Here is an 18,750-nt window from a genome sequence, read left to right as displayed (position 1 = left end):
CCAGTCAGGTGGGTGTGCATGTCAGGAGCTGTGGGAGGAAGTTGTGCTGTTGGAGAGGCTGAGTAGTACACACCATATCAGACACAAGGAAGGAGGCCCTGTGGTAAGGGTGAAGTGGAGCTTGAGGAAGTGAGGGCTGCTGTGGGGGAAGTAGCCCAGGGAATTGTACATGGTATGTTTCTAAAAGGTCATCTACCATAGCTGATACTATTAGGGTCCCTGGGCTGGAGTCCGGAGTAGAGGGTGAGCCTGGGCTCCCCCCCCCCCCCCGCACCTTTGCCCCCTGTTTAATCACTGAGACTGGGAGATAACAGAGACTGTGCAAGGAAGGATAACTTCTCCTCACCTCCCTCGCTGGCTTATGATGAAAATGGCTCAGTAGACTGTGACCCTTGTCTCTAGAGAAAGAAGGGTTTCGTGGAGGGTCACAGTGAGCCTCTGAGGCTAGCAAAATCTGCCAGAAAACGCGAGACCCACAGAGGCAAGGACAGAGCTTTGTCACAGTTACTTAATGCACTGTATTTATAAATTGTTCTGTTGGTGCAGACCCATCTGAATCCATCTACAATTTGTATATAAAACAAACTTCCTAAATTATTACTGAAGTGTTTGTAGATGTTCTTTTTTGTAGGCCAAGAGTACCACTGAAATGATGTATAAATTCCCTCTGGATATGCTGTCATACAGATTTATGCAACAGTAGCTCTACCCAGCTGTCTAGAACTTTACATTCTTCACCTGAGATGATGTGTTGATTTAGGATTTCTTCTATATACAGTCAGGCAGAAATGTAGCTAAAAGCATATATAGAGCAACTTTGGCTATGCACCAGACATATCTCCCTCACTCAAGTTCTTCCACATCAATAAAAGACAGTTCTGAGAAAATTCATGCTCTACAGAAAAAGAGTGATGAACTTTCTAGGGCCTGTTAGGCCAAGCCCATGCAAAGGGTTGGTCTGGGGTCACACTGCCCCATGGGCAGCAATCAGAGATATTCTGCCTCAGGGACAGATAACACCTGTATAAACTCCTTGGTATGTTGGAATCTGCCTACTACTTTACTTCTTTATGGGATGCAGGGAGGACAGCTCTGCCTGTTCCTTACACTGGCTGCTCAAGGTTGGGGAGAAGGCCATTTGTACCTCCTCTTCATCACACTACACTGTATCAGGGTCTGGGAGAGTCTCATTCTGCACCCAGTGAAATCATGAGAATTTTGCCATTGACTTCAGTGGGAGCAGGTGCCTTACTGGCCAGTTTCTGCATTGTTCTCATAAGGTGCTGTATCTACTGGAGAATTTCTATATATTGACTTAACACCTCCAGTGAACTACCATATAATTGGGGCACTCATGGAGGATATTTAAGTTGACAGGGTGTTTGCTATTTTATTTTATTTCACTATAGAGTAATCTATTTCCCTCTCAATGTGATATGCCTGGGGTAATCAGATTGTAATTTACCCTGGCAGGAGTAACAACACTTTGCAAAGCACTTTACACACTTTAATTAAGTCTTACAACATGCCCAAGAGGGAGACATGCTTTATAAGCATTTCATGTGAGGGTAAATTGAGACAGAAGACCAAACAGTGACCCTGAAATAGAACTAAGGGCCTCACTCCAAGTCCTCTACTGTCTTAGCCCACCAGTGCTGGTGTGTGTAAAATGCCTGCAGTTGGATGTTTTATGCAAGGTCTTGCTAAATATAATACACAAAAGTCTGTCTCCCAATAAGTAAAAATCTCACTGTAAATTGTTTATACTGTGAATAGAAATTGAATGTTGTCACATTCTTAAAGATGTTTTCTGATTGCTGGAGCTCTTGGACAGTGATTTCCCAGCTGAATTAAATCACTTAGTGCATCAGTAAGATCAGTCTAAGAATGTAACTGAAAGCCCTATGTTGGCACTGTATCATTGACATTTCAGTAGGAACAGAAACATGACAGCAAAATGGATAGGAGAGAGGACATTGACAGCAGGCGTCAATGGGATACTGACACGATAAGCAGCAATTGGAGTGGAATCTGAAGGAACTGCAGGGATAGACCATGTGTAAAAATTAAGCTACCTTTTGTATAACCACCATGAGAAAATATAAGGCTGGCTGCTTTTTATGCTTGAAAGAAAGCTTGTATAAAAGCAGTCATTAATGAAATTACCCAACTGTGAGAAGTGTTTCATGATTTTTGTTTATCTTTAGTGCTGTTCACCTAAAAGGGCAGCTGTAGAAATGAAGTTTCTAGGGTCAAAAGATCTACCAGGATTAATTTGTATTTGAATAAGACTAATTTAAATGTTGTTACATATCTTAAAATCTACAATGGTAGGTGAGCTTGCTCCCAAAATTTAGGTTCACTAAGATCAATAGAACTGTTTATAATAATAAAGTGGTTATTATTAGAACATTTTTGTTGGGATTTTAACTCTTCTTCCTATTTTTCTGAATCCATCTATCTGATACCTCTCATGGCATCTGAATAGCTTTGCTACCTAAATATTACAATTCTGTGTTAGTATATAGAGGTAGAAAATGAAACTGATTAGAAACTAACTAATATATTTTCATTTCCCAGGGTGAGTGAAATGCAAAAAGTAAATTATATTTTTAGTGTTGTCAGCTTTAAGAGTAGCAGAGAGAAGGCTGTTTTGTTTTTAAATGATAGGTTTCAGAGTAGCAGCCATGTTAGTCTGTATTAACAAAAAGAAAAGGAGTACTTGTGACACCTTAGAGACTAACAAGTTTATTTGAGCATAAGCTTTTGTGAGCTACAGCTCACTTCATTGGATGCATTCGGTGGAAAATACAGTGGGGAGATTTATATACACACACAGAGAACATGAAACAATGGGTTTTATTATACACACTGTAAGGAGAGTGATCACTTAAGATGAGCCATCACCAGCAGGAGCCGGGGGGGGAAGGAGGAAAACCTTTCATGGTAACAAGCAAGGTGGGCCATTTCCAGCAGTTAACAAGAACGTCTGAGGAACAGTGGGGGGTGGGGTGGGGGGGGAGAAAAAACATGGGGAAATAGTTTTACTTTGTATAATGACTCATCCACTCCCAGTCTCTATTCAAGCCTAAGTTAATTGTATCCAGTTTGCAAATTAATTCCAATTCAGCAGTCTCTCGCTGTTGTCTGTTTTTGAAGTTTTTTTGTCGAAGGATAGCCACTCTCAGGTCTGTAATCGAGTGACCGGAGAGATTGAAGTGTTCTCTGACTGGTTTTTGAATGTTATAATTCAACCACTGACTTCCTGAGGAAACTACAATCCATCGGTGATCTTCCTAAAAACACCATCCTAGCCACTATGGATGTAGAAGCCCTCTACACCAACATTCCACACAAAGATGGACTACAAGCCATCAGGAACAGCATCCCCGATAATGTCATGGCTAACCTGGTGGCTGAACTTTGTGACTTTGTCCTCACCCATAACTATTTCACATTTGGGGACAATGTATACCTTCAAATCAGCAGTACTGCGATGGGTACCCACATGGCCCCACAGTATGCCAACATTTTTATGGCTGACTGAGAACAACGCTTCCTCAGCTCTCGTCTCCTAATGCCCCTACTCTACTTGTGCTACATTGATGACATCTTCATCATCTGGACCCATGGAAAAGAAGCCCTTGAGGAATTCCACGAGGATTTCAACAATTTCCATCCCACCATCAACCTCAGCCTGGAACAGTCCACACAAGAGATCCACTTCCTGGAATCTACGGTGCTAATAAGCGATGGTCGCATAAACACCACCCTATAATCAGAAACCTACTGACCGCTATTCCTACCTACATGCCTCTAGCTTTCATCCAGATCACACCACACGATCCATTGTCTGCAGCCAAGCTCTACGATATAACCGCATTTGCTCCAACCCCTCAGACAGAGTCAAACACCTACAAGATCTCTATCATGCATTCTTACAACTACAATACCCACCTGCTGAAGTGAAGAAACAGATTGACAGAGCCAGAAGAGTACCCAGAAGTCACTTATTACAGGACAGGCCCAACAAAGAAAATAACAGAACGCCACTAGCCATCACCTTCAGCCCCCAGCTAAAATTTCTCCAACGCATCATCAAGGATCTACAATCTATCCTGAAGGACGACCCATCACTCTCACAGATCTTGGGAGACAGGCCAGTCCTTTCTTACAGACAGCCCCCTAACCTGAAGCAAATACTCACCAGCAACCACACACCACACAACAGAACCACTAATCCAGGAACCTATCCTTGCAACAAAGCCCGTTGCAAACTCTGTCCACATATTTATTCAGGGGACACCATCATAGGGCCTAATCACATCAGCCACACTATCAGAGGCTCGTTCACCTGCGCATCTACCAATGTGATATATGCCATCATGTGCCAGCAATGCCCCTCTGCCATGTACATTGGCCAGACTGGACAGTCTCTACGTAAAAGAATGAATGGACACAAATCAAACGTCAAGAATTATAACATTCAAAAACCAGTCGGAGAACACTTCAATCTCTCTGGTCACTCGATTACAGACCTGAGAGTGGCTATCCTTCAACAAAAAAACTTCAAAAACAGACTCCAAGGAGAGACTGCTGAATTGGAATTAATTTGCAAACTGGATACAATTAACTTAGGCTTGAATAGAGACTGGGAGTGGATGAGTCATTATACAAAGTAAAACTATTTCCCCATGTTTTTTCTCCCCCCCCCCACCCCACCCACCACTGTTCCTCAGACTTTCTTGTTAACTGCAGGAAATGACCCATCTTGCTTGTCACCATGAAAGGTTTTCCTCCTTCCCCCCCTCCTGCTGGTGATGGCTCATCTTAAGTGATCACTCTCCTTACAGTGTGTATGATAAAACCCATTGTTTCAAGTTCTCTGTGTGTGTATATAAATCTCCCCACTGTATTTTCCACCGAATCCATCCGATGAAGTGAGCTGTAGCTCACGAAAGCTTATGCTCAAATAAATTTGTTAGTCTCTAAGGTGCCACAAGTACTCCTTTTCTTTTTGTTTTTAAATGGGTACTATTCAGCCTGACAGTCTATTTAACAATTCTTTTTATAAAATAAAAGATTGTCTAAACTAGATTTTTCTTTATTTTCTTTTATGTATAGTTAACTTCCATATATGTACAAATCATCCATCAAGTCCGGTGATGGGGGGAGCTCCATTTTTAGTGCAGTATGAACAATGACCTAGCCTCTTAACTCCAGGGGGAACCTGTGACATAACAGCATTCCAATGAAAGAGGACAAGGGGCTCACTGTTATCTGATAGTGAGTTTCACCTGGTCTGATCAGTTTGGTTTACCCTATCTCACTAATGACATAACCTGCATCTAAAGGGTGTCATGTAAGATACCAATAGAAAGCTAACAACATAGTGATAATAATATTATTGGCTGGAGTATGTGTGGAGGACGAATTCAAAATTACAAACATTTTGGGAATTATGTTCTGAAAGAGCATCTGCCAGGTGGGGCTGGAGTTACCCCAGCCTAGACAAAGGAAAGTGGGTTCTGCCACCTTGATGGTACTTTCGAGATGCATTAAGAGATTATGGCAATGCCTTTAGATAAAAACAATCAAGCTAACAAGGGGAGGGGATAACCACTCAGCATTACGGCAGGGGGGAGAAGATTGCAATTCACTTCCATTTTACAAAACACCAGCAAGGGAAGAAACAAGCATGGAATTTTCTTCACCACCAGACTCCATGTCTCCTTCCTTGTAGCTTGAATGACATACTTTGGGGGTAACCTTCAGAAGAATCTATTTCAAAGATTCACTGGACTATAAAATGGAGGGGTGAAGAAACCCATGCTATCTTTCACCTGAGAAGACAAAGGAATGGAGCACTTTGGACTTTGTGGGAGATCCTGACCAGATAGGTGGGCAGCCATCTTGCCTGAAGGTAGATTGGAAACTACCTTGAACAAAGGTTGTAGATTGTTGTATTAAGTCTTAGCCACTAGAAAGGGTTTTCTGGTCTGGACCCCCTTGGCTCATTGACTCAAAGTCTCCCAGGTGTCGGAGTTAATTCTGGGTCCTTGTTTTTGAGTGGCACGCCCCGCCCCAGCCAATCAGGTTTGTATGGGGAAAAAGGAGGTAGGGAAGAAGGGAGAAAGGAAGGGGAAGGAGCTCTCTATCCAGCTCTACATGTGTTTAATTTTAAGGTTGTAAATAGTCCCGCTGAAGTCAATGGGATTACTCAGATGCTTAAAGGTAAGCAAGCACTTAAGTGCTGTGCTTAACTGGGGCCTAATCCACAACTGATCAAGGGAGTTATTCTCATCTAGCACCGTGGTCACAGAGCAGTATTTGACTCCTATTCTTTCAGTTCATCGCTGGGCTATTTTCTATGGTAAATTTTTGTTGTGCTGAGAACTGAATATGGCCATGGGAGATTTGGTTATGGACTGCTGTGGTTGCTATTCAGAGAAATGGTAGTGGCGCGGGCCGAGGGACATACTGGCTGCCGCTTCCTGCAGCCCCCATTGGCTGGGCACAGTGAACTGCAGCCAGTGGGAGCCACGTTCGGCCAAACCTGCGGACGCGGCAGGTAAACAAACCGGTGCGGCCCACCAGGGGCTTTCCCTGAACAAGCGGCGTCCCAAGTTTGGGAAACACTGTCATAGCAGATCCCATCTTCCAGGAAAAAGACATGCACTTCAATATTTTACCGAGTTTGGGCTTTTTTCTTACTGGGTATTTATATTTCCATGGTATTTGAGCACTGTATCAAATTAGTGCAGTGGCAAAGGTTGTACAGTTAAGAATGACACTACCCCTCCACTCTTGAGATTCTCTAAGCAGTGTTGGAAAATGCAACATACAACCTGTAGGTATCTACATTAGGTTCCAAAGATCAGCACTGCATTTTTACCCTCAGCTTAAATCACTAGTACCTTCTTGGAGACTATATGGTGAGCTAGGCCCTGTGACACTCTCCCTTCAAAATTCATTTGACTCCCTGGAACTTTGTCATCTGCTAAAGTAATTTTTCTAATACCTATAACATATGCTTGGAGGGAGATTCTCCTTGCCTAGTATTCTGCCAAAATAAGGTCATCCTTCCAAACCTGCCCTAAGATTTTTCCCTATAGTAATTTCAACGTTCTGTATTCTCCTTCTCACTTCTCCTCTCACCTAAAGGCTGAGAAGGAATAATTGTGAGCAGATCCAAATCTTTTGGGCTAAAAATGTGTCACTTTTAGCTCACTGCCATGGTTCCCAAAGAAAGTTGAAAGTCATCTACATTTGTGCCCATTTATCAGAGCAGATCCTATGTGCAAGAAGTCTCTGAGCTGGCTAACCTCCTTTACATGAAGAAGATGAGAACCCACTCCACAAATGTGATGCCTGGTTTGTGAGACAATTTGGAGAGAAAGGTATATTGAAGAGCTTCTGTATATAAAGCTGTCCCCCCTGCTTCATTCTCATTATGTTTTACAGTCATTGCAGGCCAAATGTCATCATCTCACCTGCAATTTACCTTATAACTGCCTTCTGCTGCTGTCTTCTTCTCACCTAGCATTTTAGGGCACTGATATTCAGAATCCCTCAGTCTATAAAAGTGGCAACCAACTTACAGGGCAATACATTCTTTCTTACCGTGTCCTGTGAATTGGTTTCACCAATATGATACTCTCCAAAGAGCATATGCAAATCTCTTGTTAGGGAAGTCAGACAAGACTAACCTGTTCTTTGAGCTATGGGAGGAATCAGCCAGGAAGTCTGCAAGAAACAAAGTGCAAGGAAGAAGCCAAAAACTTTGAATATTGATTGTCTGTCACTCATCACCTAACTGACAATAGAGACCACAGACTGTACTGTGGATCCAAGTCATAGACTAGTAAACATTCATTGCTAAGACTCAAAGTGAGAACTGTTGTGACTGTACTTCTAGATGTCATTAGAATCCAGCTCATATACATATTCAGATGTGTCATGATATCCTTCAAGCATATCATTTGTTAATTATATTAGTGCAACACTCTGTTCAAACAGTAAATAATGCAGTAAATGCAGGGCATGTACCACCAGCTCTCAAGCCAGCTGTTGTCATTCCTAGATTAATTAAACTGCCCAAGAATCCTGACTATTGCACTTGGAAAGTTAGTAACCTATTTGTAAATCTCCTCTCACCAAAAGCTGTAGAAATCAGTGGAGGCAGCTCAGTTTTAGTCATTTAGCAACATTTTCATCAAATGAATAATTTACATCTTGTATATGTTGGGGAATCCTAATTATGAAACATTACTAGAAGTCTTGAATGTGTTCTGATTCTGCTTTCTTTTGTAGAGCTGATTGAAGACATTCAGATGGAATATAGTCCACTGAAATATGCACTTCGATCAACATCTAATTACTTTATAAAATAGGGCAGATTTCACCAAAATTTCATTTTCAAAAACCATGGGGAAAATTACAAAGTAATGGTGCAATTTTTAAAATGGCTTATTTTGAATTTTTTACAATTTTTTCATTACACATTAAAAAGCTGAAATTGAAACAAAATGTTTCAATCCATCCAAAATGATTTGTTTGGTGGAATTTTCCTTCACAGAGAATTTCAAAATTTCCTGCCTTTGTTCTAATCTGGACTAAAGCCAAATTTCAAAATCTTGAAATCCTTCATGCAACAGAATTTCCATTCTCCACACACCTCTGTTCAGTTCTATTTGTTAAAATAGAGCACTGCACTGATCAGATTGAGCAGATTTAAGAATGCTGCCTACACATTGTTGCAGTTCTCCCACACTTATTCACACATCATGATGTAAAATAGTTGTATTGATTTCAGAGGGACCATTCATGGATCAAGATACTGTTGGATAAGAGTAGCATTGGGAGAATTAAGTTCTATTGTTGCTAAACTTGAATAAGTCAATGATTTCATTTGCTTTTTTTGGTGGAGTGACTCAGTGAAAGAATGATTTTTTTTTCCCCTCTTCTCTTCTGACACGGATTTGGGTTTTATCCTTGAAACCAGTGGGCCAAACTTTCCAGCCTGCCTCACTGCCTTTTGCCACTGAGGTAATGCACAGAGATCAGAAGCTTCCCCATAGTCTCTGGGGATATGACCTGAGATGTAGAGTGAGTAGAGCTGGCTCCTTGGCCGCTCTCCCCACCCCATTTCAAGGCTGATGTTAGGGCAAAGCAGAGCAGACTGGGAGAACGGCCAGAGCACAAAATGCTTCAGCCACTTCCAGCTGGCAGATGGGCCCTAGAGTACCATAGCCACCTGGTGCGGTTTAGAACATCCCCTAGGCTGCCCTAAAATGCTCCAGAGCTGGGGCTGGAGGCAAGGTAGAGAATGAGACCATCATAACTGGCTCAGAGATAATTCTCCCTCTGCTGCACCCAGGGTAAATTGGATGCAGCAGGGAGTCTGGCCCATTATCTTTATGCTGATCCCCAGATTTACTGTCTGAGTGAGGATTCAGCTACTATTACTTTCAAGATGTATTTCACTAGTGCTCACAACAGACAGTGTTTTGGTGCTAAACATGGAGACTGTATTACAGAAAATGTGGCCTAAAAATGGCTGTGAATTAGTGATGAACCTGAACCAACCCTTTTGCTTCCCCCAGTCGGCATGCCCTACACATTGGGCAAGTTTGATTCCAGATCTGAACCTTCCCACAAGTTCCTACCTTTACAATGTGTTAATCCCTACATCCGCACACCCTGGGAACACTTGGATTTGGATCCAAACACTGAGATTGAGCTCTGTCATTTCTATAGCATAGATGACCCAATGTAATTTCTGCTGTCAATGGGCATGAAATATTTTTGGCACTGATTTTAGATTAAATGCTCTTTGGGGCAAGGATTGTGCCTTCTTCTGTATTTGGAAATCATCAGGCACATATTGGGCGCTATTGCAAAACCAAAAACAAAATATAAAGAAAAATGCTTAACAAGATTAGATTTCCGCTTACACTCTGAGTTTTATTAGCTCTCGCAGCTGCCAATGCAACATATTTATTATCAGCACAAACTTTATTTCTCCTCATCCCAAAGGGAACATTCTTCAGTGGCAAAAGCTACATTATTTCACAGATATGTTTACCTACAGGAATGTACTTTGGATTACTGGAGAAATTATTGCCTGTTCAGCTCTGTGTATCTTATCAGCCCAAGAGCCAGCAGTTTCAATAGTTCTTGATGCTTCAATGGCATCCTTTTGTTCACTAGTCTCTGCTGCAATTATGAAAGAAACATTTTGTGAAGTTCTTATTGTCTCCAGCATTTTTAGCTTTTGTTGTTTCTGTTGTCTGCTAATGGGTCAGAACAGCATTGAGAAAATGTCTAAAATATAGGTTTCAGAGTAGTAGCCGTGTTAGTCTGTATTCGCAAAAAGAAAAGAAGTACTTGTGGCACCTTAGAGACTAACAAATTTATTAGAGCATAAGCTTTCGTGAGCTACAGCTCACTTCATCGGATGCATTTGGTAGAAAAAACAGAGGGGAGATTGATATACACACACAGAGAACATGAAACAATGGATTTATCATACACACTGTAGGGAGAGTGATCACTTAAGATAAGCCATCACCAGCAGCAGGGGGGGGGGGAAAGGAGGAAAACCTTTCATGGTGACAAGCAAGGTAGGCTATTTCCAGCAGTTAACAAGAATATCTGAAAAAAGAAAAGGAGTACTTGTGGCACCTTAGAGACTAACAAATTTATTAGAGCATAAGCTTTCATGAGCTACAGCTCACTTGTAGCTCACAAAAGCTTATGCTCTGATAAATTTGTTAGTCTCTAAGGTGCCACAAGTACTCCTTTTCTTTTTGCGAATACAGACTAACACAGTTGCTACTCTAAAAGAATATCTGAGGAACAGTGGGAAGTGGGGTGGGGGGGGGGGAGAAATAACATGGGGAAATAGTTTTACTTTGTGTAATGACTCATCCATTCCCAGTCTCTATTCAAGCCTAAATTAATTGTATCCAGTTTGCAAATTAATTCCAATTCAGCAGTCTCTCATTGGAGTCTGTTTTTGAAGCTTTTTTGTTGAAGGATAGCCACTCTTAGGTCTGTAATCGAGTGACCAGAGAGATTGAAGTGTTCTCCAACTGGTTTTTGAATGTTATAATTCTTGACGTCTGATTTGTGTCCATTCATTCTTTTATGTAGAGACTGTCCAGTTTGACCATTGTACATGGCAGAGGGGCATTGCTGGCACATGATGGCATATATCACATTGGTAGATGCGCAGGTGAACGAGCCTCTGATAGTGTGGCTGATGTGATTAGGCCCTATGATGGTGTCCCCTGAATAGATATGTGGACAGAGTTGGCAACGGGCTTTGTTGCAAGGATAGGTTCCTGGGTTAGTGGTTCTGTTGTGTGGTTGCTGGTGAGTATTTGCTTCAGATTGGGGGGCTGTCTGTAAGCAAGGACTGGCCTGTCTCTCAAGATCTGTGAGAGTGATCAGTTGTACTTATAACCCCTTAATAACTTCAGAACATTTACAGCAGACCTGTTTTGTTATCGATGTCTAATAGAAAAATGGTACAATGCTTAGTGATTACTGAACATGTATATAAATGTTCATACATTTCTGTTCTGCAAACCCAGTCTTAAGAATCAAACTAGACTTGATTAGATAGATTAACATGAAGTCTATCTAAGGAGAAGAAACACTTTATCTTCTTTCTATTGCTCTCTGGCTGTATCTACATTAATTTTCTTAAGAAATCTCTTCCGTTGGATGTCCAATTGGTGGTATTTCCTAGTGCTTGAACTGGGAGGAGTGGCTGGAGTATTTGCCATATCCACCTTTCTTACCACTGCCAGCCAAAGAAGATAACAGCTGAGGTGCAGAAGGAGTTGAGAAACTTGGAATAGCCATCATTTCTTTTTCCCCTCTGAGCAATTTATACCACCCTCAAAATAGCATGCTTCTGTTCATGCTTCTCTTCAGCTTGTGTCCAATGCTTTCCTCAACAGGCAAAGACAAATTGGGAAGACTAGGTTAGGTGTGGTGAATGGGTGATGAGATGGTCAAAAACTGAGGCATTTACTTGTTGCTTACAGTCAAACAGATGGGGAAATAACTCATCAGAACATAGGAAAGGAGGAGGAGAGCACATTTCCAAATGACTGATTATTAAATGATAATAATGTGAAAGTGTTTCCTGTTAAATTAGCTGTTATAATAAGTCTATCCTGGGATGGCAAATTCTTCATCCTTTGCACTGGATTTTATTGATCCCAAGGTACAATTATAAGCCCATAGACAGGAATCACACTAAAGTTATCTGAATTATAAATTTTGTTTATTGTTCTTTGGTGCTTTCATATGCTCTTGCCCAAAATCTTACTCAGACTTCTGCTGAATAAATCTTTCCACCTTTACCTTCCCATTTTAACCGCAGTTTTAATGGGGAATCTTCTATAGTTGACTCCTAAAAAGGGCACTACCATATAGAGGAGGACTCCTATAACAAGACCTGAGATACTTCAAGGGGAAGATCATTGGAGTTCTCCACAGGATACCATGAGATGAAGAGCTGTAGAGCCATATGAGGGACTCTCCCTGATGTAACTATCAACTTCAGTGCAGTTACATCAGGGATGAATTTGGCTTCTTTGAAGTGAAGCCAATTTTTATAATCATGGCTACTCCTAATTGGGGCAGATAAGTGTCTTGAGAGCAGATCGAGTTGCTCACTCTCCATCAGAACTGGCTCTTATTTTAGTCATGCTAATTTTTACTTTTTAAACAAAGTTAACCCCTCTAGAAACTGTTCTCCCTCAACCTGTGACATGTTGCATTTTTAACTCTCTTGGTTCAGAGTTCATTTTTTCACTGTGATTAGTCCATTGAGGGCTGACAGATGTGACTGTTTATATGATGGTTACTACACCACTGTAAAAAATCCTTTGTATGTGTATTGAGCTTCTAGAGAACTGATAGATACAAATCAAATCCAGGCCAATTTTATTTTTGAATATTTGTGACAGACCATCCATCTTAAAGTTTCAGCCTTATATGTTAGGTTCAGCAGAAGTTCCTTTGAACTGGCTGGAGATATTAATTAAAAAAAACTCCAAAGAATGAAGTAAAATCTTATATGAAACTTGATATTTTCAGTACATATATGGCCTAATTTTTCAAACCTAGGATCCTAAAAATATATGGTCACACAAAATATATGTGGCTGAATTTACACACTCACAGTCGGGAATTTGTGCATGTAAATACCTGGTGTTTCTGGTATTTTGCAGGTTTTGCACACAGGTACATGTGCACATGCAGTTTTTGTGGATTCAAATTTTGAACATTTGGCCCATGAAGATATGAACAAATTAAATGAAACTCAATGCCACAAGCACACACACACACCAGTCACCGCTGATGCAGTTTGTCATCACATTCCTCCATTTGGAAATTATCCAGAACAATCCCTGTTCACATCAACCTTGTGTTGCCAAAGTAACATCTCTCTAGTGAACATTAAGACATAATTACTCTGTAAGGAATGAATCCTATTAAACATTAAATGTATCTTCCTCTAATTGAAATTAAAGCCTTTTGGTTGTGGTTGGGTGTCACTGAAGATGTGATTAAATATAAAATATGTATAACTCTTAACTCCTTTAGGGGTGTTGAGATAGCACCAACTCAGGAACAAGCATAAATTATTTCTTTCTAGCTCCACAAAGTTTCTTTCAGGGTTATCAGTTTGTTTTGTTCTGATGCAGATGATATCCTTCTTCTGATAAAGGGTTTCTCCTGCACTGATTACATTTACAAAGCTATGAAAAAAACAGGAAACTAGAATCCTTTACTCACCCTCTATCTTGTTCTTCCTGGGGTAGAGACTTGTATATTGCCTTCTTCAAAGATGTGACACTCCCCAAAGACTGCCAATATGCAGCATTCTTCACTTTCTGGCTTAAAGTGCCTCCTCCGATTGACAGAGGCAGGAGTTTCTGTTTCTTCATTGGAATCAGGGACGTACCCCACCCAATAGATAAATTATTTGTTTTTAATGGCCCATTTCTTAGGCCAGACAGACCAATTCCACCTCCCTAACTTCAGGTTACTCCAATTATAGGGATGTAGTAACTACTGAAATCTGGATAGCACCAGCAGGGGCATGAGTAGAGACATAGGTGCAAGGTAGTGAGCGCTGACGTGGGAGAAAAGAATGCCTTGCTTCCTTGAGCAGCTGTGCAATGACCTTCTGCAAAGAGCTTGTAGAAGTTTTTACTGGCATTCAGTAAAGCCATCCTGTCCCTTATAAATTGGCCAGTTTCTCAACATGACATGAAGCCTGTGTGGCTTAGAAGGCCGTAGATATTTTCATCCGGATAGGACCTTGATGGGGGAGATGGTATCAGAAAAAAGGAAGGCAGAGGCTCTAATAAGCTCTGCCAGGCAGTGTTTATAGATCTAGGCTTTAAAACAGATGTTTCTGTTTCTTGGCATTGATCAAAGGCATTCAGGGAGTGAGGAGAGATGAAACCACTAATGGAATCTAAAATGAGATGAAATACATGGTCACACATTCTCATTTTCCCTCTTATAAAATTGTTACCATATATAATGCATGAAAGGGTGATCTGGAACAGTATCACCATCCACATGGAATAATTGCTGCCTTTTCACAGATGACTGATCAAAGATTTGAAACCAGAATGACTTTAATTGAATGGGCTAAATTGTACCCAGTCTATTTCTATGTGGAATATGTGACCTACAAAGACTTACTTAGTTGAAAAGTGCCCCCCAAAAAACCCAAAGTAAATTAATATAGACATATTAACTAAGGAAACTACTGCGGGATGCAGAGATGTAACATGTCTTATATCAGCATTTGAGATGTAATTGGAGGTTGAACAGTTTGATATTTTATTCATGTCACACACTGATTGTTGCCTCCTGTGATTTGAGGTTGGCCTGCTGGGACACACCTGTCTTGTCCACGGAGGGGGCTAGTTTTGATAGTTCACACTTGGGAGCTGCTAGAAGTAGAGGGCTACAAGGCAGAGAATGGCTCCTTGACAGAGTGTAATTGTTTTCAAAAGATTCTTTAAATTCTTATGCCATGGTGGGGGCGGGGGGGGGGGGGAGAAGGAGGAAGGCACAGAGATTATCATTGTCTGAACACAGCTGCTTGCTTCCTTCACAGTGCAGACTAATGGGATCTCACTATTTGTGCTCAATCTCTGGTGCCCTGACTCCTTTTTCACCTCTGGCAACAATTGCAGGTGTTGGTGATTACTTTTAAAGCTTTCAATAGTCTGGGGCCATGAACCTAAATTTTTCAGAGCGACTAGTGATTTTGGGCACCTTGATATTTAGGTGACCAATCTGGCAAACTTTTTTAAAAGGTCTGATTTTTACAGGGAGGGTGCCCTGCATTTTCTGAAAATCTGGCCCCTTTAAGGTGCATCAAATTGAGCACCCAAAATTAGGGCTGGCTACAAGATAAAAGTTATGTTTCATTACAAAAAATGTGAGTTTTTGAAATGCGTGTTTGTTCTGCAGCAGAACAAAACCAACACCTTTCAGAATTGTTTTGTTAAAAACATGAGAGAGAGAGAGAGAGAGAGAGAGAGAGACCTGCTCCAGAATAGCTAATAACCCTGTGGTTAGGGCACCCCTGTGGGATATAGAAAATCCACATCCTAGTCAGTCTCTCTCTGGGGCCCAATAGAACAGCTCCAATAGGGGAGAAAGACTGACTTAAAGCCAGGACTTGAACCTAGGTTTCCCATATCCCAGGTGAATGCCCTAATCACTGAGCTATTGGGCAAAGGGTCAATTGCTTTCTCTTTATTCCCCCAACTCCCCCTCATCCTCAGACCATTGAACTGACACAGTTCCATGAAAATTTCACTTTCAAAAAATTGCCATTTTCCAACCCAAAATATTTCACAGAAGAATTCCCAACCAGCTCTACCCAAAACCAACAGATTTGTTTAAACGTAGAGATTGTCTACATTGCACTGCAGTTTGGACTATGTGCGTATGAATAACATTGTGCACCAAAGTGTAAATGCAAGGCAGTGTGGGTTTTTGGCTGGGGGAATGTTCCTTTCACACAGCATCCAGCCATAGTGCCATAAAAGAGGGATTGCAGGGAACAGTGCAAGGGCCCTGGATAGGCCCATGATCCATGCAGATTTTAAGGGCCGATGCCTCTGGCAGTTCTGTGGGAATAAGCCCTGCCATTCCTCTTCCCTACCCTGCATGGAAGGATTCTTTTTCAGGGAAAGTCCCCAACGAAGTGACCCCAGATGCTTAGACTACTGGAAACAGGTAGCATTCCCACCTATTCTGAACAAAACACATGCACTGGCTAGAGTCCAAGCTTACTCCCTTCCCGGGGTTTGCCTTCATTAATAGAACAACAAAACAACCTGCAGCTCAGACTTTCTCTCAAGATTAGCTGTTACTAGGGTCTCCCAATTCTGGACAGTAGCTAATAAGCTCAGCCAGATTTGACTTCAGAATGAGTCAGCAAAAATAATTTATGGGGGTTTCAAGGACAAGAAAAATAACCTTTGCTGGATGCAGGACTGTAGAACTGAGGCTTCAGCATCAGGGAACTAGAGTTGCATCCTGGTAGCCCTCTCCTCTCTCCTGCCCCGGGCAGATCTCAGCTCAGAATAAAATCTCATCCTTTATGGTATATATCTTCAGTTAATAAGAGTTAAAAAAGATTGCTGCCCAATCCAACTTTTATAGAAGCCAAGCTTTTCACTGACTTCAGTTGGGGTTAGAAAGCACATACTAGTCTCTGAAGAATAAAAGGGAAATATAAAATGAATACTCACCTGCTGGAAGAGAGAAGCAGCAGACATTTACAAAATGGCTGTATTAGGGCTGCAGCTGCTTGCCTTTGCCAAGTATAAATGGCAAGCTGCAGAAATGCATTTTGAGAGAGAACTTCTATAAAGGTAGGTAAATGTGACAGACAAGAGAGGCAACAGGGAATAGGCAGTTATAAAGGAAGGTCTTTCGAGGAAAGGGAGTTGTGTCTGGTATATTACTACTATATTAGCTTATTACTGGTGCTTTTTACTGAATCATTTGTCTGTGTTTGGACGCATAGTACTGTACTGACTCTTCTCACTAAACATCCTATAATGTAGAGCTAATAAAAATCAGTTAAGCATCAAGCAAGAGATTATATTTACAAATGGAGCTGAATTTGATCTTTGTCAAAGTTAGGGGGATATAGATACGGAGTTTTGTTTTGGACTCTCTGGAAAAGAGCCCTGAGCTACAATATTCACTCTGGGCTTGATCCAGACTTCCTGACATGAAGCTGAATTCAATTCTGTAACTCAGCCCTATTTTGTAATTGTTATTTAAAGTGCCTTCAGGGGACAAAATAAACTCCCAGGGACTGATTCTGGCCCCTCAGACCCTATACATTGCTTCAGTGGTATATAAGGGCCATAAAGGTGCCACAAGTGTCTGGTGGAGAATTCCCCTGGCACAGTAGCTGTGTGGGACCATCATACATAGCCCTGCTCTATTCCACTGGCAGGTTGTGGTGTAGGGCTATGAATGGAAGGGAAAGTCTCCATAGTGCTACAGAGATTCTGGGCTGTAGAACAATCCTCGAGGCAGTCTGATGAAGACTTCTGTAAATTAGACCATACTTTAAGCCAGTGGTGGGCAACCTGTGGCCCTGTCAGGGTAATTTGCTGGTGGGCCACGAGACTGTTTGTTTACATTGACCATCCGTAGGCATGGCCACCTGCAGCTGCCAGTGGCCATGGTTTGCCGTTGCCAGCACGACCCTGTAGACAGTCAATGTAAACAAACGGTCTCACAGCCCACCAGTGGATTACCCTGACAGGTTGCCTACCACTGCTCTAAGCACTACTTTAATTTATGCAGAGGGTTGCATTCGTCTGCACCTCCTTAATCTGTTCCCAAATCTTTTATTCTTAATTTTGGAGTAAGAATAATTTGTAATGCATTCATAGATTCATAGATACTAAGGTCAGAAGGAACCATTCTGATCATCTAGTCCGACCTCCTGCACAGCGCAGGCCACAGAATCTCACCCACCCTTTGGGAAATGGATAAACACAGCTCACAAGGGGGCGACTGGCTTGGGCAGGCTGAATTTCAATCATCACGCAATGCATCTGACTCACTCTCCGGGAAAACCTTTTACCAATGATTGTTGATTTCCATATTCATGGCCCAACATTCTCATTTATAACAGGACAGGCTTCTCTGGGAAAATTCAGATGAAAGTTTTCATACTAAAAATTCCTTTGTGGTTCTGTAGCACTTTTCATCTCAGGCTCTCAAGGCTTTTTACACACGTTGGACCTGATTCTGATCTCGCTCATGTGGGGTTAAATGATCCTTTGGACTTCAGTGGAATCGGTCCTGAGCTACATTGATTTAAATGAAAGAACAGGTTAAGGACTATTTAGAAAAGCTAGACGTGCACAAGTCCATGGGTCCAGATCTAATGCATCCAAGGGTGTGAAGGAATTGATGAGCCATTGGCCATTATCTTTGAAAACTGATGGAGATTGGGGGAGGTCCCAGACGATTGGAAAAAGGCAAATATAGTGCCCATCTTTAAAAAAGGGAAGAAGAATCCAGGGACAGCCTCACCTCAGTCCCTGGAAAAATAATGGAGCAAGTTCTTCAAGGAAACCATTTTGAAGCACTTGGAAGAGAGGAAGATGATCAGGAACAGTCAACATGGATTCACCAAGGGCAAATCATGCCTGACCA

The 18,750-nt window shown here is 41.6% G+C and overlaps 1 protein-coding gene across 1 annotated transcript in view; it reads right to left on the bottom strand.

Moving 5' to 3' along the window:
• LOC119861399 (putative coiled-coil domain-containing protein 195) overlaps nt 1-14,019 on the bottom strand; it is a 33,234-nt gene extending 19,215 nt beyond the window's left edge. The window contains exon 1 of the transcript XR_006274349.1: nt 13,822-14,019. The gene's annotated coding sequence lies outside the window, so the exon portion shown is untranslated. The remainder of the gene's footprint in view (nt 1-13,821) is intronic.
• Nucleotides 14,020-18,750: the final 4,731 nt, after the last annotated feature.

This window comes from Dermochelys coriacea, chromosome 9 (genome assembly GCF_009764565.3).
Source record: "Dermochelys coriacea isolate rDerCor1 chromosome 9, rDerCor1.pri.v4, whole genome shotgun sequence".
NCBI lineage: Eukaryota > Metazoa > Chordata > Testudines > Dermochelyidae > Dermochelys > Dermochelys coriacea.
The sequence above is the reverse complement of the archived record's forward strand: the minus strand, read 5'-3'. Positions and strand labels throughout refer to the sequence as shown.